This window comes from Triticum dicoccoides, chromosome 6A (genome assembly GCF_002162155.2).
Source record: "Triticum dicoccoides isolate Atlit2015 ecotype Zavitan chromosome 6A, WEW_v2.0, whole genome shotgun sequence".
Classification (NCBI taxonomy): Eukaryota; Viridiplantae; Streptophyta; class Magnoliopsida; order Poales; family Poaceae; genus Triticum; species Triticum dicoccoides.
Window position 1 is genome coordinate 379,362,584 of NC_041390.1, and position 23,433 is coordinate 379,386,016.

Sequence of the window (23,433 nt, forward strand, 5' to 3'; positions counted from 1 at the left end):
ATCCCACACATACCAAGCATTTCAATCATACACACAATATGCTCGATATGTGCAAATACAACGAAACATCACAACATGACTCTATGACACAAGTACTTTATTTAAGGCTCAGTGAGCCATACATAACATACACACAAAGGTACGGGTCTCACGACCCAACATACAAGTCATACAATCATACAAGCCAGCAGCGGAAGTAACTTGTCTGAGTACAGACAACTAGTAAAATAAAAGAGGCTTGGAAAGCCTCTGGCTATACTATGTGGTCCTTCACAAGCTCAGGGTCACCACCTGGGTCTTTAGCCTACTCGTTGATGTCAACGTCTACATAGAACCCATCAGAAAGGGTTGCAGCGTCTTCTGTAAAAATGTAGATTATAGCAACATGAGTACAAAGGTACTCAGCAAGACTTACATCAGATCCTACATACATGCATAGTATCAAGAAGGGTTGGTGGAGTTATTGCAGCAAGCCAGCTTTGACTCTTGGCTAGGCTATCCTACGATACTTCAACTTGAAATAGTTTTGCGCACACGAGTCCACTATTCACCACTTCAATACACTACCGAGGATCCACCTCCGTCCTCCTACGGAGGAGCCATCCTCGGCACTCACACTTATCTTGAGGCTTTTAGTAGTTTCCATTTACTTGTCTATGAACTGTATAGGCAACCAAGTAGTCCTTTACCGCGGACGCGGCTATTCGAATAGATCATGTTAACCCTGCAGGGGGTACTTCTTCATACACGCTCTCACCACTTACCGTCGTTTACACGACATGTACTCGGCAACCTTCAAGCGGAAGCCCAACGTGGGTGTCGGCCACGACCTACCTAATCACCTAAGCCTCGAGTCCAGGTTTATCGCCTATTCAGGTTCCATCCGCAGGGAGTCCGGCCGAGGTTTCCCATATGGCCCCGAACGATGTGAACAGGGTTCCCGAGATACCTAACGGGTATTCGGTACACCCGGCCACGTACCTACCGCATCACAGCCCACCCCTACGGTCAGCGCTGTCCACGGCCTCCAGTAGGCTACAAACACCAGAAACTACTTGCAACTCCTGGACGGAGAACTAGGGTGAATAAGAAGTCGAGAGGGTCCATTGGTTTCGGGCCCAATGCATGGTAGTAGCTGATTCTTAAATCACACATACAGATCTCAGTGCTTAAGGTCGGCTTCAATGAAACAACCCACCATGTACTCCTACATGGCCTCTCATCGATACCTTTACCAAATCGTGTTCACCACACCACTCTCATTACCGACATAACATTTCACTCTAGCCCATCACCCAGATGAACCAGACCTGACACGACTCTAAGCATAGCAGGCATAGCAAGGTAGGAACAACACATACATATGGCTCAAGCAACTCCTACACATGCTAGTGGGTTTCATCTAGTTACTGTGGCAATGACAGGTCATGCAGAGGAAATGGGTTCAACTACCGTAGCACACAGCAGTTTGAATCGCGTTGTCTTAATGCAGTAAAAGAGAGCAGGAGCGAGAACATGGGATTGTATCGATATGATCAAATGGTTGGTTGCTTGCCTGATGGTTCGATGCACTGATACGGTTCTTCGCTAGGGTAATCAGGGTACTCTTCGGGGACAGAACCTGCCACAGAGAGCACAGATTCACAAACATTACCAAACAGTATGCAACAATATGATGCATGCATGAAACATGGAAATATGAGTGTGTTGGGCTAATGCAACTAAAACCAGGGGTGTTTGAACAAATTTGAATCAAGGATTCAAATTTCAAATTCAAATATGGCCTTTTAAAGTGCCTTTCCTTGTTCTGCTTAAAACATCAATTTAACTTGTTTGATCATGCATGAAAATAGTACAGATGGATAGATTGGATTTTTCTGATCACTTTTCATATATAATTTGTCCAATTTGGAGTTACAGAATAAAAGTTATGAATTTTTGAAGTTTAAATAATATTCTGGAATTTCCTGATTTAATTTAATTCCAGAAATATAATTATTACGTCAGCATGACGTCAGCATGACGTCAGTGGTCAACTGTGGCTGGCTGAGGTCAAACCTGACGTGTGGGGCCCACACGTCAGTGACAGGGGGGTTAAACAGGATTAAATTAATCCTAATTAGGGGTTAGTGGCGCTGGGGCCCACTGTCAGTGTCAGGGGGGGTTGACTAACAGTAGTTAGCGCTAACCTAACCACCTGGCCGACAGGGCCCACGCGTCAGTGACCCTGGCGGGTCAAACCCCAGGTCGGACAAGTCAAACCCCACCGGCGACATGACGCCGGCGAGGCCCGAGACGGCGGCGAAAGTGCTTTTTGCCATTCCGGCAACCAAATGGACGGCGGAAGGCATCTACGTGTTGCTGAGGTTGAGCCGCGACTATTGGTGGTGGTGGTTGGGCTCGGGGTGGCCGGAGTTGACGGCGGCGAGCTCGGCTGCGGCGGCCGGAGTTCTGGTGCGGTCGGGATCAGTGTTGCAGGGGGTTTGGGGAGGCGTTGGTGCGTGCTGCGTGCTCCTGGTGAGGTGGGGAGCACGATGGTGTGCTCGGTTGGGCGCTACGGCGACCGTGGCCACGACGGCGACATCACCGGCGGCGTGGAGCTCTCGGCCGAGGTGGGGCTAGGGCCTAGAAGTCGAAAGAGACCAGGGAAGAAGGGGGAAACGATCTGGGGGCTCACCGCGGAGCTGCAGGGATGGTTAGCGGGCTCGGGGACGCGCTGGTGACGGTGAATTCGACGGCGACGACGGTCGGAGCCCGAAGAGGGGAACGGCGACGTGGCGGCGATGCAGGGCTTCCGGGGACCCGTGGAGCGGTGGGGAGGAAGAGGGAGTCGAGGCGGAGCTTCTGAGCTAGTCGGGGGAGCGAGGGGTGGCCGGAGACGATGGCTATGGCGAACGGCGGCGACGGTGGTGTTCGGCCATGAGAGAGAGAGAGCGAGGGAGAGGAGAGGAGAGCCGGGGGAGAGTGAGAGAGAGCAGGGGGAGAGGCATGGCGTCGTCCAGGGCGTCGAGCGAGGAGGGGAGGGCAGGCAAGCAGGCGAGCAGGTGGCGTGGCGCGGTGGCGCGCGCGCGCGCCGGCCACACTCCCCTCCGTCTGTCGGGACGAAGACGACAGAGGAGGGAGGTGGGCTGGGCCGGCTGCTGGCTGGGCCGCACAGGGAGGAACCCAGGTAAGCTTCTCCCTTTATATATTTTTCTGTTTTCTGTTTTTCTAATACTTCTGCAACTTTGTTGAATTAAATAAAATACCTAGGCTAGTTCAAAAATCACCAAACTATTCCTGGCCCATAGTTGGATTATTTCCAACATGAAACATTTTAGTTTGGAGATATTTGAGCATTTAAATATTTTATATTATTTTAAATGCCCAAATTCAAATATTTATGATTTAATTCAAAAACCCTAGGATGGCCTAGGAAAATGTGCACCATTTTTGGCAGAGGTTCTGAACCAAGACAAAAATGATGGGCATTTTAGAAGGGCATTTCAGGTTCATTGAAAAATTATTTTAGTAACCCTAGTTGGTTTCAGAGGGGACTGGGGGTTCTGTCATCCCCATTTCAAGTTTCTGATGAAAGAGTAAACATGATGCAACACTCTAATGCATGACTAGCTAGGTTGTGACAGAGGTGATGCGTGCATGCATGTTTGAATACCACAACATTGATGTGGCGTGTGCGTGAAAAATCATACACTAGCTCCCCACACAGAGCGAGATCGGTTCATGACGTGTCATTGTAATATCCACTTCAACTCGATGGGAGGGATTCATGCGTACACATGCATGTGTGTGTGCTCAAACTGTATCATGCGTGTCATCCCAGAGCATGACCTATATATATAATGTATTACAAGCAAAAAAATAATCCCCTCGTAAGTCAAATTAACCACTCTTGTGTTGTCAGGCAAAAAGTAGTGATGGACCAAGCGGGCCCACAGATGGAAAGCATCAATATCGCTGATAACCTCTTAAGTGGGTGTGAGAGGATAGCCACCACAGCTTTGCATGTGGGCCAAACATATATATGTTGAATAACAAAAAATGCACAATTTTGATGTGCCACATGCCTCAAAAACCATAAATCATGCACCCACACAGAGCGAGGTTCATGAAGCGTACTACATATGATGGTCCCCTTCCCCCCTCTTCTAGGCGCAAGGGCGCCGTCTTGATGCGGGGGCGGCGGAGGTGCTCCGTGAGCTACGTCGCCTGCGGCTGGAGGTGGGCAAAGCAGTCTAACCAGTCCTCATAAAGCTCATTGACCGGGCGGTAGCACAGGAGCATGCGTGCCATGAGCAGCGCGGCCTGCACGTCCGTGGGTGCACGACGAGCGTGAGATGATGAGCCGGCCGGAGTTAGCGACGGGGTGGTGGTGTGACCGTCCGGCTACACGGAGGGGTGCAGTGATGATGCCTATTGCTCGTTTGCTGTCGGGCCAGTAGTGGCGTTGGCAACAGAAGATGGAGAATGACGGGGAGGCCGGCCGACAAGGGCCGTCTGAGCGATACGAGCGGCAAGGGCGGCCCGGCGCTGGGCGCGAGCTCGACGCGCGTCTACCATGGATGCGGTGGAGCAGTGGAACATGGATCAACGGAAGGAAAGCTTTAGTGCACCCCTACCTGGCGCGCCAAATGTCAGATTTCGCGTTCCGCAAAACCCTTGAGGTTCGACCTCTGGGTGCGCACGAAGATCTCTCATCCCCCTAGCTCACGCTCTCACCACAATCTCAAACCTCAGCACGTCGAACTAGCAAAACAAAGGACACATGGTTTATAATGGTTCGGGCCAGCAATGTGGTTTAATACCCTACTCATGTGTGGTGTGGTGGATTGCCTCTTGGGCTTAGGTTGAACAAGTACAAGGGAAGAACAGCCTCCTGAAGAGAGGTGTCCTTTATCTAGATGAGCTTGTGAGATGGCCTTTGTGGAGTGGATCCAATCGAAGATGAGATGATCCTCGACTACAGTGGTGGCTAGTCCTATTTATAAAGGCCCTAGTCCTCTTCCCAAATGTAGGCGTGAAGGGATCCCACAATGGCCAAATTTGAAGGGAGACAACTAGTAGAAGTTATCCTGACAAAAGGTTGTCTTCGCGTCCCAAAGGCTCTGGTGGTGATGCCGTCCTGGTCTCCATGGTGACCTCCATCCCGCCGTCCTGCTGGTCTTGGTCTTGTTGCATCGATATGGAAACCTTTGTCTGATGCCTCGGGACTCCTCGTCTGTGCCTACCTCCTTAGCACCAAAGAGGAAACGAGTACACTGCGCTCATTGGCACCCGCCAGGCCTTGGTCATCATGGCCTACGTCACAGGGACCTCGCGAGGTGCCCCTCGCCTTGATCTCTCCGCCCCTAGCGAGCCAGTGTGATGAGGCCGCCCCTGAGGAGGTCTTGCGTCGTCCGCCTCGCGAGGCTTGGCCCCTCGCGAGGGTCTTGAGTGTTCACTGATAACGATGGGTCATACAGGGCCACTGGTGGAGCCACACCGTGGGCCGCAAGCAGGCAAGTCTGGGGACCCCATTCCCAGCACACCGACACACACGGTGGCTCATAACTCGTAGTTTACTGTGTGCTACCCGCCACCCCCAAACGCACACACCCACACACACCCCGCGAATCCACCGCAACTACGATGCATGTTAAATTAGTTATCCCGCGGTCAACATATGTTACCAAAGGAGGGACGTTTTAATTTCGAAAAAATCGCAGAGATCATTAAGATGTTTTAGTACATTAGTTGATTGATTTTCTATGGGTATAATGTGCAAAAATCAAATTTGAGCTACATGCACATGTGACAGTGCACCTAAATGGATTGCCAAAACACATGTGTCTCACCGGGTGCATGTTTACTCCCCCTGCAACAAATTTCAAACATTGAGAATCTTGATTTTGAAATTCTAGTAGATCCAAAACATATTTTAAGTTCATGAAACTTATCGTGTTGTCATATGGACACCAATACAAAGTTGCATTGTACTTTTTTGTCAAATTTAAGACCAGTTTTGATCTAGTCTAATTACAAATGGGAGATTATTAATAATTGGGAACCAATATGCCAAACCGATTATTTATTCGAACTTTGAGCGTTAGACTAACAATGGATACGTGTCATGCTTCCGTTAAGCAATAAAGAGGTAGCATTAATCATCCAAATAGAAAATAATATATGTGCCGCCGCACGACCCATGTGCCGTGTGAGTAGGCGTGAGTTGACGGCACGCATGCGAGCAGTCCGCCACGCAGGCAGACTGGGAGGCGTGCGTGCAGGTGTGTGAATTGCCGGAGGCGTGCTCACTGCGCAGTGTCATTCGGAGGCATGCGAGTAGCTGTGTGAAACTTTGGTAGGCATGCCAGCAGTCCGGTGCGCATGCTCACTGGGAGGCGAGCCATCGGTTTGACTGTCGCCCGCCTCTCTCCCATAACTCCCACTACTCCATATTAATGGTGCGCCCGAGCGGCCGCACCCCCCATCCTCACCACACACACAATCCTCTCTCTCCGCTTGCATTCTCGATGCTGCTCTCGGTCCTCAAAGTTGTCAGTGTATGAGGATGCCTCCGAAGCACCCCATAGGAGGGAGTGGCAACGTCGGGGCTGCTAAAGCACCGGAGCACGGCATGGAGATGGAGACAGAGGTTGCCGTCACCGCCGGCGGGTTATCGCTGCACCCCAGCGTCGTCAAGCTCCCATAGCCGGAGGCGGAGTTCCACACCGACTCTGGTGACGACCCAGGCAACGACTCCGACGACCACTCCGGCTGGCCCCCATTTATTACAGCTGCCATTGAACCCTTGTGTCTCTTCAAACTTACGATCACGCCCCACCATTGCAAGAAGCACACCCACCACGAGAAATTCTTAGAGGGTCTCCTATGCGGCTCCAATGGTGGTCCGACCGGCATCCGACGACGAGCAGCAGTTCACCATGCGTGCCGTGGTGGACACCCACAGAAGGTTCATGGACCTCTCGTTGGTGTACACAATGACCCGGTGTCACATCCCCAGTTTATGCTTGTAATTATTTGCATCAGTGTGCATTCATGCATGTTGTTTAAATTTCTTAATTAGGAATTGAGGGAATTCTCAAAGCCTCAAAATGAAATAAAGCGCAAGAACCCTAACAATTTCATTCAATGAACCAAAAATGCTCTTCATTGATGTCTGGTATTTTTGGCAAGGGCTTAGACCCAAACCAAAAATAATAAACATTTTTAAAGAATAATATTGGGCATTGAATTTAAATCATATTGCATTTTAATTTGGAATTATATTCAAAATATATGGAATATATTTTCAAATAACCCTGAGTTATTTTACGTGCATCTGGCCTAGTCCAAAGTATCTGCATAAAACATTCAGAGTAGTTTGGCAGTGTTTTAGTTCATGTGAATTTGCAAACAGTGGCAAATATTAAATAAAAACAGAAACCGGAATTGAAACAGAAAGAAAAGGAAAAAACAGAAATGTAACTGGTGGCCTCCTACTGTAGTCAGCCCAGCTCCTATGCAACCCACCCGAGCCCAACTGCCAGTCATCTGCCTCCTCTCGCAAGGAGGGCGAGAGGTGCGTGCCCGGAGCGCGCGAGCATGCACTTGGCCTCCTCCTGCCTGCTTGCCGCTGTTGGAGTTGGCCCCGAGTGCCACGCACACCCCGGACCCCCCCCCTCTCTCTCTCCCTCCCGCCACCAAACGTGCCGATCATCGCCGCCGCCATAGTCGTGGCCACAGTGATCCCCGAGCCTCTCCGACGCGCCCCAGAGCTCCGCCATGCCGCCTTCGTCCTCTCCGTCGTCTCACGTGACCGGAAGAGCCCCGACGCGTCGTTCCCGACCTCTTCTTCATCGTCGGCCACTGAAGCTCACCCGCATGAATTCGCGAGCTCCAGACCTTCCCCGGCCTCGATGTTGCCTCTACTGGTTCACCGTGAGCCCCTGCCCTTTCCCCCTCTCTCCCTCCACTCGTCCGCGTTGTCTAACCACCATGGCCATTGGAGCCGTGAGCTTCCGTCACCGGCCATGTCGCCGTCGTGGCCACAGCTGTTGGGGCCTGATTCTTAGGCCGCCAAAGCACTCAGCGCATCCCCAGGAGCATAAAGAAGCCAACCGTTGATCCTACCATGCTCTGTGGCATTGATTTGGTCGAGCCCAAACTCCGGTCGCCGCCGAGGTCGATGCCGCAATCAAATTCGGCCGTTCCAGCCCCTCCCGCTTGCACTACTAGATGCGCGCGAGCCTCAGCTACGCGTAGCACTAATCCGCCGCTCATTTGGTTGCCTGTGATGCGTTTCCGAGCTGCGCCGCCATCTCAGGCCTCGCCGTCGGCTTATCGTCGGTGGGTTGACCCCGGCTAGACCCCATCTGAGTCCATGATATGTGGGGCTGGCTCCTAACTGAATTAGTTTAGGTTTTAATTAGTGCTAATCACCACTGTTAGGGGTTAATCACCTCGCTGATTAACTCTGTGTCATTGACATGTGGCCCCAAGCCCTTAACTAACTTTGGTTAGGATTAGATTAATGCTAACTAACTTGGGTAGTTAGGTTAGTCACTGACCAATGGCCCCCACTGGTCAGGTTTGACCTGGAGCAGTCAGTTGTTCTGCTGAGCTCATCTTGACGGCATGCTGACGCTGTAAGTATTTTCTGGGATATTAAAATAAATCACAAATGATTTATTTATTTCTGAAAATATCCAAAATTTCTAAAATTCATAGAAAATAAATGATAACTCCAAATGAAATAAATTATATATGAAAAATGATTATAAAATCCAATCTATCCATCTGTACCATTTTCATGCATGTTAGAACAACTTATAGCTGTTGTTTAGGACCAATCTTATAAATGGCATCCGAGTATCCACATATGAAGTTTGAATTTGAATCTTGGATTCAAACCAACTCCATTTAACCCGTTGCTAGTTGCATTAGCTCAAATCACAGCATATTAACATGTCATGATCATGCATCATATTGTCGCATTGCATTGATTGTGTTCTTTTTTCTGTTGCCGGTGGTTGTTCCCTCTCGATAAGACATGTTCGGACGATGAGTTCGATGACACCGATGAAGAGCTATACTATCTTCAGAAGTGCCAGCCAAGCAGAACCCCCTTGTTCATTCTGATACAATCCAACTCTCTTGCTCCTGCTCTCTTTTACTGCATTAGGACAACAACGATTCAACTCTTACTGCGGTAGTTGAACCCCTTTCCTCTGCATGACCTGTCATTGCCACAGTAAATAGATAAAACCCACTAGCATGAGTAGGAGTTGTTTGAGCCCTGATGTGCCTACTCATTCATGCTTGTTTGTCATGACTGCTACTACTTAGATTTGAGTCAGGTATGATTCATCGGGGATGAATTGGAATGGTGATGAATATGTCCTACTGTGTGTCAGCTAAGTGTGTGAACACGATTTGGTAAAGGTAGCGGTGAGAGACCATGTAGGATTACATGGTGGGTTGTCTCATTGAAACCGTCCTAAGGAACTGAGTCATGTGTTTGTGATCCATGAACAGCTACTACCACACATTGGGCTCCGGGCACTCCAAGCTCTCTCGACTTATTAATCAACCTGATCTCTGTCCAGGAGTTGCAACTAGTTTCTGGTGTTTGTAGGATATGAGTTGGGGTCGTGCGTAGCACTGAACCTAGGGGTGGGCTATGTTGCGGTAGAGACACGAGGCACGCTGTATCGAGACGCCCGTTTGGTGCCCCGGGAACCCTGCTCTCATCGTTTGGGGCCGTGAGCGACACCCCGGACGGATCTCCTTGCGGATAGAACCCGAATAGGCGATAAACCTGGACTAGAGACTTGTGTGGTTAGTCAGGTCGTGGTCGACTCCCTCGCTAGGCTTCCGCTTGAAGGTTGCCGAGATACACGACGTGTACATGGTGGTAAGTGGCGAGAGCGTGTGTGAATAAGTACACCCCTGCAGGGTTAACATCATCTATTCGAATAGCCGCTTCTGCGATAAAGGACTTCTGGGTTGCCTATACAGTTCATAGACAAGTGAAAGTGGATACTCTATAATGCGCAAGATAAGCGTGAGTGCTATGGATGGCGTTCTCGTAGGGAGACGGGAGCGGATCCATATTGGTGTATTGATTGGTGAATATGTGGACTCGTGTGCACCACCTCAAAAGAGTTACTTGCAGACGTAGTTCAGGATAGCCACTGAGTCAAAGCTGGCTTGCTGCAGTTAAACTCCACCACCCCCTTTGTTAATACTGATGCATATGTAGCTAGTTCTGATGTAAGTCCTGCTGGGTACATTTGTACTCACGTTTGATTAATTTATGTTTTGTAGAGATACTTCAGTCTCGCTAGTAGTTCCGCATGGACTTCGACGTTTAGCTTGTTACCTCAGCTATGATCTTGTGCCCTCGGCAGGGTCTTGTGGATAGTCAGGCTTCTCAGTGTTTTTCATTTGTAGTTGTCTGTACTCAGACAAGTTAAGCTTCCGCATGCGCTTGTTGCTTGTATGCTCTATATGTTGGGTCATGAGACCCATCTTTGTAATACTTTGCTCCTCGGAGCCTAATGAATAAATACTTTGAGTCATAGAGTTTTGTGGTGATGCCATGTTGTATTTGCACATATCGAGCATATTGTGTGTATGTTATTGAAATGCTTGGTATGTGTGGGATCCGACAACCTAGTTCTTTATTCTTGGTAGACTCTCTTATGGGGAAATGCCTCTTAGTGCTTCCACTGAGCCATGGTTGCTTGCTACTGCTCCGGAATGCTTAGGCTGGTCGGCATGTGTCCTTCTTTGTTCCTGTGTCTGTCCCTTCGGGGAAATGTCACGTGTTGTTCCTTTAAGTCCTTGTAGCTTGCTATGACTTGGGTTCATACGTTGATGACCGACACGTTCGTTGCCGGGTCAAGTATGTCTGTCCCTGTAGGTTAGTGCCACTTTGGGTATACGACTAGTCATGTCAGCCCGGGTTCTCTGTCACATGGATGCTAGTGACACTATAATATACATGAGTCAAAAGGCGCAAACGGTCCCGGTCCAGGTAAGGTGGCACCCGTGGGAATACTGTGCGTGAGGCCGGAAAGTGATATGATGTGTTACATGCTAGATCGGTGTTACTTAGGATCGGGGTCCTGACACCCGATCTGGGTGGAGCACTCCATCCACATCATGGAGCTGTTGCTTGCCGAGGAGAAGTACAAGGTGGTCGGGTTTGACCTCGAGTACACCTGCGCTTGTGTTGGGTCTTGTCCAAAGCTCGTCGTCGCCCAGATGTGCGTGCACCACCACGTCCTCGTCTACCACTACTGCCTGGCCACAAGGCCTTGCGAGTGTTTCGCCAGGTTTGTCAACAGCCCCCACTACATGTTCGCTATGGTGGACATCACCAACAATGTAAAGGCATTGCCTGCTAGAATTTTCTCGACATCCGGGACCAATACAAGATCTGGGGCAGCAAGGAGCATGAGAAGGACTTAGTGGTTTACCTCACTGAGGCCATCGTCGACTCCTACTACACAGACATGAAGGATTTGTGCAACAAGGACCAGCGTGCCTAGCACTCGGCCTGGATGGAGAAACTAGACAAAGCTCACGTCGTCTACGCGGCTAAGGAGGCATACACAATCTATGACATGTGCAGGCGGATCATTGGCATGAGGAAGTGTCTCCTTCCCCAAAATGGCCAGGGATCCAGCCAGAAGCAGAGCAATGGCAAGCGTCGTCACAACAATAAGTAGATGATTAGGTACTCGTTTCTCCTAGTTTAGTACGCATGTAATTGCTTAATTTGGTCTGTGGAAATGTTATGTGTGTAGTCACTTGTGTAATTGTATGCATAATTTGGTTATGCAATGTTGTCTTTTTAGGTATATATGTTGATGCTCTGTATACAGAGCGTAGATCTTGTGCGGACAAAGAAAATCACATCACACATGGACTAAACAATGGAACCCGTCGGTGATGTTCTCATCAATCAATCATAATTGTATACCAGCAACTGTTTGCTCACAACACACACGGCTTGTTAGCAGCAATCATCTGTGTTGTTATCGGTCTTCGCACATGTTTCTGATTACAGACCTGTTTGCCGCGTATCACCCACATCTTGTTAAGTTGAACTGTTTCTGTTCTCTTGTCTCAACGCAAATAGTTCATCTGAGTGAACCGCATGTCGTATATCACACACACCTTGATCTAGCTGACCATCTCTTTTGTGTTGCCTAATCACAAACAGTTCATCCAAGTGAACTGTATGATGTACACCGTACACACCTTCATTTGGCCACCCGTTTCTTTTGTTCCTCCTCATCCCAAACAGTTAATTGAACTGAACCATATGCCCTGCATCGCATATGCAGCTAAAATATGAACTGTGTTTGATGCATCCTCCATCGTAAATGATTTGCACCTTTTTGATGATTTTTTACACCACCGTTTGCGATTATTGCATCGCACACAGTTTCGTCGAAGGGTCTCTGATCGTAGTGCTGCGTTAGCAGCATCTTGCAGTAGTGATTGTATAATCAGACCAAAGCAATGAAGAACCTAGTGTTGGCCAAGAAATAGTACATTACTACTTTTGTGCAGTCCATGAAGTGACTATACAATCTTTCTGTGTCCATTTTCAAATGGCACTGCATGCAATGACTATATTATTCTCTTGTGTAGTTCCACCAAAATTGCGGTCACTTCGTTTGTTTGCCGAATAGCAACGGGCAGACATCTATCTGCACAAATATCAAGCAGCTAGTAAACATATACCCACCTTGTATTTTAGGTTTAAACACATCTTTTCCGCTTAGCATCTATCATGTTTTGCACTAGAAAATTTGATATTGTCATGTTTTTCCCTAGACAATTTTGTACTGAATTGATTTGCTGGTACTGAGTAGAACTATAGCACCTATTATTCATTAGAACAAGGATATCTGTTGGATTCTGGGTTCTGGCAAACCCTTGACATTCGAACACTAGGGTGTCCACGAAGAACTCTCTCTTCCTAGCTCGCTCTCGCAACGAGCTCAACGCCTAGCTTGCCGCACTCAAGGAACAAGAGACACAAGGCCTAGCTCGCCTGATGCCTCAACCTCTACTCCCATCGCTGGGGTGCCGCACTCGTCGTGCTGTAGCCACAGCTCGAGCGGCCCCCTTGTCAGCATCTCTTTAGCAAAGAACTGCGGGAACCTGATCCAGGAGCCCTCAGCGTGAGTTTGCGTGTCGGTGGCGCGTGCCACCATGGCCCGGCCACCGTGGCCATGGCGCGAGCGGCGCGAGGCGTTGCCTCCTACTTCGGGGCCTTGCGCTCGGACATACAAGGGCATTGGGTAGCCAGGGGGAGGCCGCTCGTACCATGGCCTCGTCACCTCCGGCCTCACGATGACATCGCGGGGGCGGGCCAACCTCTTCTTCAGGGGAAGAGGCCCCTGCTCTTCACAGGGGGCCTTCCCATTCTCGATGGCGGAGAACCACCTTATCGGTGCCATGGGTGCCGTTGCAAGACGGCAAAGCAAGGAGGAAAAAGAAGAAGCGGGCGAAGTGGAGAAGGAGATGAGCGACGGGGGCTCGACCCCTCTGCTCATTTATAGCTAGAGGGAGGCCAACCGCCGGCCTCCACGGTCTAAGGTAATGATGGTTTTCTTCTACATGCAGCATGGTCTCGTCATGTCGGACAGTTGCCGAGGCAGCGTGAGGATGCGGAGACACCCACGCCTAGTCAACCGCAATGCTTCAATCAAGGACGCATGCCGTTGGGGCCTGTGGCGCTCCGCACCTTCCCTTTGTCTTCACCTCAAAGCCAAGTCCGAGCGTGCCTTGTGCCTGGGGGCTACTTTCGGCGTGCTGGAAATGGGGGTACCTAGACTTGCCTGCCTGCGGCCCACGGCATGGCTGTACCGGCAGCCCGGTACGGCCCATCTTCATCAGCAACCACTCAAGACCCTCGCGAGGGGCCAAGCCTCTCGAGGCGGACGACACAGGACCTCCTTCGGGGCAGCCTCGGTAGAATGGCTCCCGAGGAGCGGAGATATCTATGCAAGGGGCACCTCGCGATGTTCGTGCGACGAGAGCCATGATGACCGAAGCCAGGCTGGCGCAGAGTGTCAGTTTTCTCTTTGGTGCTAAAGAGGCAGGCGCAAGCGAGGAGTCTTGAGGAATCAAGAAAAGGTTTCCATATCAGTGCAACAAGACCAAGACCAGTAGGACGGCAGGAAGGAGGTCACCGTGGAGCCCACAACTGCATCACCACCAGAACCTTTGGCAGGTGAAGACCACCTTTCGTTAGGGTAACTTGTACTAGTTGTCTCCCTTCAAAATTGGCCGTTGTGGGATCCCTTCCCGCCTAACATTTGGGAAGAGTACCAGGGCCTTTACAAATAGGGCTAGTGTAACACCCACGATGCAGCTATATCTCCCACGTGTCAGAGCACGACTTAGAGGCATAGCCGCATTGTAGGCATGTCGCAAGAGGGGTAATCTTTACACATCCCATGTACTGAATAAGAAAGGGGTAAAGAGTTGGCTTACAATCGCCACTTCACACAATACATAAATGTAGCATTACATCATCCAGAATACAATCAAGGTCCGACTATGGAACCAAAATAAAAGAAGACCACCCCTAATGCTAGATCCCCGATCGCCTCGACTGGGCTCCACTACTGATCAACTGGAAACGAAACAAGACTACGATCAAGATCTTCATCGAGCTCCTCCTTGAGCTCGGTTGCGTCACCTGCACAGTATCATCGGCACCTGAAACTGTTTGGAAGTAATCTGTGAGTCACGGGGACTCAGCAATCTCACACCCTCGTGATCAAGACTATTTAAGCTTATAGGTAGGAAAAGGTAGTGAGGTGGAGCTGCAGGCACTAGCATATATGGTGGCTAACTTATGCAAATGAGACCGAGAAAAGAAGCAAAGCACGGGCATGAACTAGAAGTGATCAAGAAGTGATCCTGAAACTACTTATGTTCAAACATAACTCCAAAGCCGTGTTCACCTCCCGGACTCCGCCGGAAAGAGACCTTCATGGCTACACACGCGGTTGATTCATTTTAATTAAGTTAAGTGTCAGGTTTTCTACAACTGGATATTAACAAATTCCCATCTGCCCATAACCACGGGCACGGCTTTCGAAAGTTCATAACCCTGCAGTGGTGTCCCAACTTAGCCCATAACAAGCTCTCACGGTCAACGAAGGATATTCCTTCTCCTAGGAAGACCCGATCAAACTCGGAATCCCGGTTACAAGACATTTGGACAATGGTAAAACAAGACCAGCAAAGCCGCCCGAATGTGCCGACAAATCCCGATAGGAGCTGCACATATCTCGTTCTCAGGGCGCACCGGATTGTCCATGATTCCGGTAGGCCAACCCAGAGTTGCCCCTGGTGGTCACCGGCTGCTGACAGGTTGGACAAACACTCAGAGGAGCACTGGCCCGGACGCTTAAAATAAAGATGACCCTTGAGTCTGCAGAACCCAAGGGAAAAAGGCTTAGGTGGCAAATCGTAAAACCAAGGTTGGGCCTTGCTTGAGGATTTTTATTCAAGGAGAAATGTCAAGGGGTTCCCATTATAACGCAACCGCGTAAGGAACGCAAAATCAAGTAATATAACACCGGTATGACGGAAACTAGCGTGGCAAGAGTGGAACAAAAAACCAGGCATAAGGCCGAGCCTTCCACCCTTTACCAAGTATATAGATGCATTAAAGTAAACAAGATATAATAATGATATCCCAACAATATAAATGTTCCAACATGGAACAAACTCCATCTTCACCTGCAACTAACAACGCTATAAGAGGGGCTAAGCAAAGCGGTAATATAGCCAAGCAACGGTTTTCTAGGAAAGGTGGGTTAGAGGCTGACATGGCAATAATGGGAGGCATGATATAGCAAGTGGTAGGTATCGCAGCATAGCAAAAGAGCGAGCAACTAGCAAGGTAAGATAGAAGTGATTTCGAGGGTATGGTCATCTTGCCTGCAAAGTTCTCTGAGTTGACGTAAGCTTGATCCTCGTAAGCATACTCAACGGGTTCCTCGATCACGTAATCGTCTCCCGGCTCTACCCAAGGCAAGAACACAAGCAAAGGAAACCACAATCTACCATGGTGCAATGCGCAAGCAACATGATGCAAAACATGGCATGACATGCGGGATGTGATATGCAATGCATATGCGAGATCCGGAAGGAAAAGATTGAACCAGGCATCAACTTGGCAAACCAAGCGTGCCACTGGAAAATGAGTTGATTTCGGTCGAAATCAATATAAAGATCACCGAAATCGGATCTACGGTTTGCGAATGGCAAGGAAAACAAGAATGGCACAATTCTGCGATTAACAGCATGATGCCATCTAGAATGCAACAAGAAACTAAGCTACTGCACTCCAACATAGCAACAATGCACATGGCAGTGATCTACTCAAGATGCTTGACAAAAGAGGAACATTGAGCTACGGCTAAATTACACAAGAGCAGGTTCAAACAAGTATGGAAAAAGTGCAAAAGATAACAGCATCACAGACTTAGACTTGGCAGAAACATAACATAACAAAATTTAGAGCAAGATAACAACATGCTACAGGAACATAACAGAATGAATCTACTCAAAGCATATAACAAAATTCCCTTAATGACTATAAGCCAAAAGGATCAGAAGATATCATGGCAAGTTTCGTTAACAGATTTAGACTTGGCAGAAAACTGGATATGGCAAAAACAGAATTATGAAGACATGTTTGCAAGCTCGATGCACTCAACACAAGGCATTGCATGACAAACTAAGCATACTACTAGGAAGAATGCATGTTCATGAAGCTAACCAAAGCAAGAACAAACTCATAACTTGCATGGATCAACTACAACAACCTTGGCAAAATTGATTAACACGTAACCAATCTGCCAGGAACATTTTATAGCAAAAGTAGAGCATGACCATATGTCCAAATCATCCTTACTTAACATACTCAAAAGAAGCATGGATCTCACTGTAGCAACATGAATACATGGCATAAAAATAACAGCAGGGAAATGACTTGGTGAAATTCTAAGTCTCTGAAATCAGTAATATCACGAGAGCTACTTTGCATGCTTGTGCTAGTCACCACATTGATCAAAAAAATACATGGCATGCACCCCTGTGAAGATTACATGGCATAGCCCAAAACACATGTAGAGCTCATGCCCATATGCAGCACACAATAATCATGGCAAAAATGACAAATGCTCCAGATCTGCTAAGAATCGAGAACTAACATTTTATAGCACTCTTGCATCAACAATTTGGGCATCAACATGGACTCAAACAAGCATGGTGCAATGGAACAAAATGAAGAGGACATACAGATGAAAATTTTGACATATGGCATGCTCAAAATGGAGCTACGATGACAAAGTTATGGCATGATGAACAGAGCATAAAAGCAGCAGAGGAAAAGGACTTAGGGAAATTTATACCCTCGCAGATCTAGGGTTCTTCATGGCATGCTCTTCGAGAATCGCCGGAAGGACGCCGGAGGAGCCTCCAGAGAGAAGGGAGATGCTAGGGTGACGCGGGCACACCGGGGCGCCGAGATCAGGCCGGATCCCTCATCGGATCTATTCGGGGAAGAAGAAGACGCAGCGGAGCGGTGCTGCAGAGGAGCGGCAGCGTGCGGGGTGGTGGCGCGCGCCGACGAGCGGGGGCAGCGGAGCGCGGTGGCAGCGGCGGAAGGTGAGGCAGCGACGGACGGAGCCGGGGGCACTCAGGCAGCGGGGTGGCGCGGGCTCTCGGGCCGGGAGGACCCGACCCGGGCCGCGGCGGGCCTGGCGGCGGGGAGGAGAGAGTGGAGGCGGGTGTGGGTGAGGTGGAGCATGGTGGTTGGACTGGAGTGGAGCCAGAGATGACGTGGAGTGTTCTGATTGGATGGAGTGAGGTGGCGGCGGACGCGTCCGGCGCCGTGCGGGCATGTCCGGCGCTGAGGGAGAGGGAGGACTAGGGTTTCATCCGCGAATTTCGAAGGGGGGGGGTCTATTTATAGATTCTGGGAGCTAGGAGAGTCCAAATGAGGTGCGGTTTTTGGCCGCACAATCATGATCGAACGGCCGAGAGGATGGAGGGGGTTTGGATGGGTTTTTGGGCCACTTTGGAGGGGTGTTGGGCTGCAGCACACAAGAGGCCCTTACGGTTCCTCGGTTAACCGTTGGAGTATCAAACGAACTCCAAATGGCACGAAACATGACAGGCGGTCTACCGGTGGTAAACCAAGGCCGCTTGGCAAATATCGGTCCATTCCGAGAACGTTTAACACCCGCACATGAAAAGAGACAAAAGAGGGCGCCAGATGACATAGGAGTGCCGGATTGCAAAACTGACAACGGGGAAAATGGTCGGATGCATGAGACGAACATGTATGCAAATGTGATGCACATGATGAGATGCATGACATGAACAAAATGCAAAATGAAAACAAAACCCAACCACGAAGGGAAACTCATATCCCATCTCCGGAAAAGGCAAGAGTCGGAGTACAAATATGGAAAGTTGTATCCAGGGAGTTACAGCTAGCCACCACCATAGCAAGGGGACGGACGGATCATTCAAACCATCCTCAGACACACCAGCTCATCAAACTCAAGAACACCTCTCCTCAGGAGGCTATTCATCCTCTTTACTAGTTCATCCCTAGCTCCCGAGGCAATCCACCACCACACTGGAGTAGGGTATTACACCACAACAGTGGCCCGAACCAGTATAAACCCTCGTGTCTCTTGTTCCTTGAGTTCGGCAAGCTAGGCCTTGAGATCGTTGCAAGAGCGAGCTAGGAAGAGAGAGATCTTCATGCGCACCCCAGAGTTTGAACCTCAAGGGTTATCCGAAACCCCGAATCCGACATTTGGCGCTCCAGGAAGGGGTCCACTGAAGCCTTTCTTCTGTCGATCCATGCTCCACTGCTCCACCGTATCCATGGCTGACGCTCGCCGAGCCCGTGCTGAGCGCCGGGCCGCCCTCGCCACCCGCATCGCTCAGACGATGCCCATTGGAGGACCTCCACGCCGTTCTCCATCACCCGCTGCCAACGCCAGCACTGGCCAGGCAGGGAACGACCAGGAAGCTTCATCATTGCACCCCTCTGTGCGGCAGGACGGACGCACAGCCACCTCGTCGCTGACTCCGGCCGGCTCATCGTCCCACGCTCATCGTGCGCCCATGGACGCGCCGGCCGCACTGCTCATGGCATGCGAGCTCCTGTGTTACCGCCCGGTCGATGACCTATAAGAGGACTGGCTGGACCGCTTCGCCGAGCTCATCAGCGCCTCTGGGGGCTCTCCTACACCGTCTCTCTCGGTGCCTCACCCACCTCGAGCTAAGGGCAATGTAGCTCACGGAGCGCCTCCACCACCTCCGCATCAAGACGGCGCCCTCGCACCAAGATGCGCAGTCCCGTGGCGTGACCCACCGCGCCGGGCACCCGCGCACGAAGAAGGAAGCTTCCAAGAAGTCTCGAGGCCGCAAGAAAACACTCCTACGCTCCCAGCACCACCGCGTCGAGACTGCGTACCCCATGCACCGGCGGCACGTGGATACCAGGACCAGGCTCCGCCTCCGCAACAGGCTCCGGTGACCACAGCAGGCTGCGCGCCTTCACTTCTGAGTTGCGCAGCATCGTCTGGCCCGGCAAGTTCAAGCCAGACCTGCCTCCGTGCTACGACGGCACCCCCGACCCCGCGGAGTTCTTGCAGCTCTACGAGCTAAGCATCGAGGTAGCCAACGGCGATGAGAAAGTCATGGCGAACTGGCTTCCCATGGCCCTCAAAGATGGCGCGCGCTTGTGGCTCCTGAACTTGCCCGCGGAATCGATCTCCTCCTGGGGCGAGATGCGCGAGCGGTTCGTCGCCAACTTCCAGGGCACTCGCCACCGCCCGCCGGCCGCGGGTGACCTATGGCGCATCAAGCAGCATCCAGGGGAAACCTTGCAGAAGTACATTCAGCACTTCAACAATGTTCGCCTCAAGATCCCAAGGGTGACAGACGAGGCCATCATCTCTGTGTTCTCCGACGGCGTCCGCGATGTCAGGATGAAGGAGGAGCTCGCCATCCACGAGGAGCTATGCACGGCCCTGGAGATGTTCAACATGGCGACCAAGTGCGCAAGAGCTGAGGAAGGGCGCCTCTCCCTCTTCGAGCTTCCAGCCACTAACCCAGAAGACAAGAAGGCCAAGGCCGAAGATGTGAAGTGTAAGTGGGTAGCCATGCTCGCGGCTGGGTTGGAGACGAAGCACGGTCGAGACCACCCCAAGTCGTCCAAGTGCAGCCGCCCGTTCTGCGCCTTCCGCAACATCCACAGCCACAACAATAGTGATTGTCAAGAGCTCAAGGCCATCCGCGACGGGCGCTTCGGTCGATGCCCTGAGCGCAGCGACCGGGGATACGTCCTAGGAGGTGGATGAAGTGGAGGAAACTGGGACGACTATGGCCCCCGCCAGGAGTGGCGCGACCGACCTCATGAGGATCGCTGGCAGGACTAGTCTTGCGAGGGTGCCTGGGGGAGCAGCCTCATGAGGACCGTCCTTAGGGCAATGCTGGCCTCCCTCTGCTGCCGCCGCCAAGGAGAAACGACGACCACCATCAAGACAAGGGTCCCAGGGGCTTTCAGGAGCCCCGCGCCATCTCCTGAATCTTGGGGGGTGCTCAGGCCCCAGCCTTCCAGCGCATCTTCAAGCAGCTCGTTCGTGAGGTGAATGCAGCTCTTCCCAAGCTCGAGGCCACGCGCTCGTTCAGGTGGTCCATGTCTGCCATTACCTTCAGCTTGTCCGACCAGCTCAAGTGTGCGGCAACCGCCGGCGCCCTCCCGATGCTCTGCTTGCCCATCATCAGCAATGTCCAAGTCACGAAGACCCTCATCGACGGCGGCACAGGGCTCAGTGTCCTGTCCGTCGAGACGTTTGATCGCCTCCTAGTGACATATGATGATATACAGCCTACGAAGCCCTTCTCAGGAATTACAGACGGCTCCACCACCCCGATAGGGCAGGTCTGCCTCCCCATCACATTCGGCCGGGGCGACAATTACCGCACTAAGCTCATTGACTTCGACGTCTGTCACAACCCTAGAATTCTGCTTGTAATTAGAGGCATTACATCCATGCATCATTATCAATTTCAATTAATCTTGCAATGGGGATGTTCAAACCCTAGCATCACTTGATATTTGGTATTTTTGGCAAGGGCTTTGATCCAAACCAAAATGAACATCTTTAAGGTATTATTTTGGGCATTGAATTTAAATCATTATGCTATCTGAATTTGAAATTATATTCGTATAACTAAAATAAATTTTTAAATGCTTCTGAAATATTTATGTGCCTTGGAAAAGTCGATGAAGCAACATAAATAAATTCAGAGGAAGTTTTGTCACTTGTTTGAATTCTTTTGAATTTGAAAACAGTGGCAAAAGAATTATTAAAAAGAAAACAAAAACAGAAAAGAGAGAGAGAGAGAGAGAGAGAGAGAGAGAGAGAAACCTACCTGGGCCACTTACCTGACCTCGCACTGTGCCGGCCCAGCCCACTGGTGAGGGAGTCCTGGACTAAGGGGTCCTCGGGCGTCCGGCCTGCTATCTATGGGACGGACTGATGGGCTGTGAAGATATCAAGACCGAAGACGGTGCCCGTGTCCGGATGGGACTCTCCTTAGCGTGGAAGGCAAGCTTGGCGAACGACTATGAAGATTCCATATTATGTAACCGACTCTATGTAACCCTAGATCCCCCTGGTGTCTATATAAACCAGAGGACTTAGTCCGGATAGGGGATACTCGATACCGTATTCATACAGGCTAGACTTCTAGGGTTTAGCTATTATGATCTCGTGGTAGATCAACTCTTGTAACACCCATATTTATAAAGATCAATCAAGCAGGAAGTAGGGTATTACCTCCATAGAGAGGGCCCGAACCTGGGTATACATCGTGTCCCCGGTCTCCTGTTACCATCAACCTTGGACGCACAGTTCGGGACCCCCTACCTAAGATCCGTCGGTTTTAAAACCAACATTGGTGCTTTCATTGAGAGTTCTGTTGTGCTGTCGCTGAAAGGTTTGATGGCCCCTTCAATCGTCAATAACAACGCTGTCTGCGGAGAAACTTTCCTCCCCAGACAGATCATCGTGTTCGGCGGCTTCGCACTGCGGGCCAACTCGTTTGGCCATTTGGAGCAGATCAAAAGCTACGCGCCTAGCCGTCAGGTAAGATTCGGGAGCTTGAACTACGTCGCGGACATCCGTGGAGACTTGATCTTCGCCGGATTCGATACCACGATAGCCGCTCCCAATCACCCCGATGATCATGACCTAAATCTGTCATCGGGCTGCATACAGGAGATCGCTCCTATAACCGCTCTGGCCCTAGAGCCGGAGCAGGCCGCGCCATCCAAAGACGGGAGGATTAACCCCACCACGGAGGCTGCAGATTCCGCGACGTTGGAGCCGCACATGGACCTGGTCTCACTCGATGCCTATGCCACCGGAACGCCGGACTCTTCTCCTGCTATAGGTTCCGAACCATGTGAACCGCGGATGCCGAGCTTGATCATTTATCGATCTTCGAATTCAGCACCGCAGACATCTTCCAGCACTCGCCTTTGGGCGACGTGCTAAACGCATTAAAAGTTGTCCTTGGCAGAGGACTCTCAGCTGAGCTATATCCGGCTCGAGCTAGGGGCTGACGATGGAGAATTTTGCTTCCCACCCGCCACCCACTTCATTGAAACAGTCGAGGATTCGACCGAAACACTTTATTACGAATCGGAGAATATTGACGGCCTGGACAATGATGCTGAAGACAACGAATACCCCGTTGATAACATCAATGATGAACGGGACGACGGGCAGGATAGCCCCAGTAAATAGGCCACACACGAAGATTCGGAGGATGACAATTACCTTCCGCTCTCTGACGATGAGGTGAGCCTCGGCGCTGAAGATTTAATCGTGCATGAGAAACCTTGCGAGCAGGAGCGCTTAAAGCGCCAACTAATAGCCACTGCAAGGAGCCTGAAGAAGAAGCAGCAGTAGCTTTTAGCAGACCAAGATCTTCTTAATGATAGATGGACCGAAGTCCTAGCCGCTGAAAAATACGACCTTGGTAGCCCAACCAGAAGCTACCTGAAGCATAGATCGCTACCCAGGGCGACGATAAGGTGTTCGAGCTTGTACGATCATCGCACAATGCGGCAGGTCGACCACAACTTGCTACGGTTAAAGCGGCAACTCAAGCCGAACTACAGAATGCCCCACCTCGCCGTAAAGGCAAGAACAAAACACCTCAAGGTTGTACATACAACCATCAACAGGGCTGGGGTAGTAAAACAGGATACCCAAGAGCGATCTACGGATCGCAAGGACACACCTCGACATGCGATGACGCCCACCTATTCGGACATGACAAACCTAGCCATGCCCGGGCTGAAAA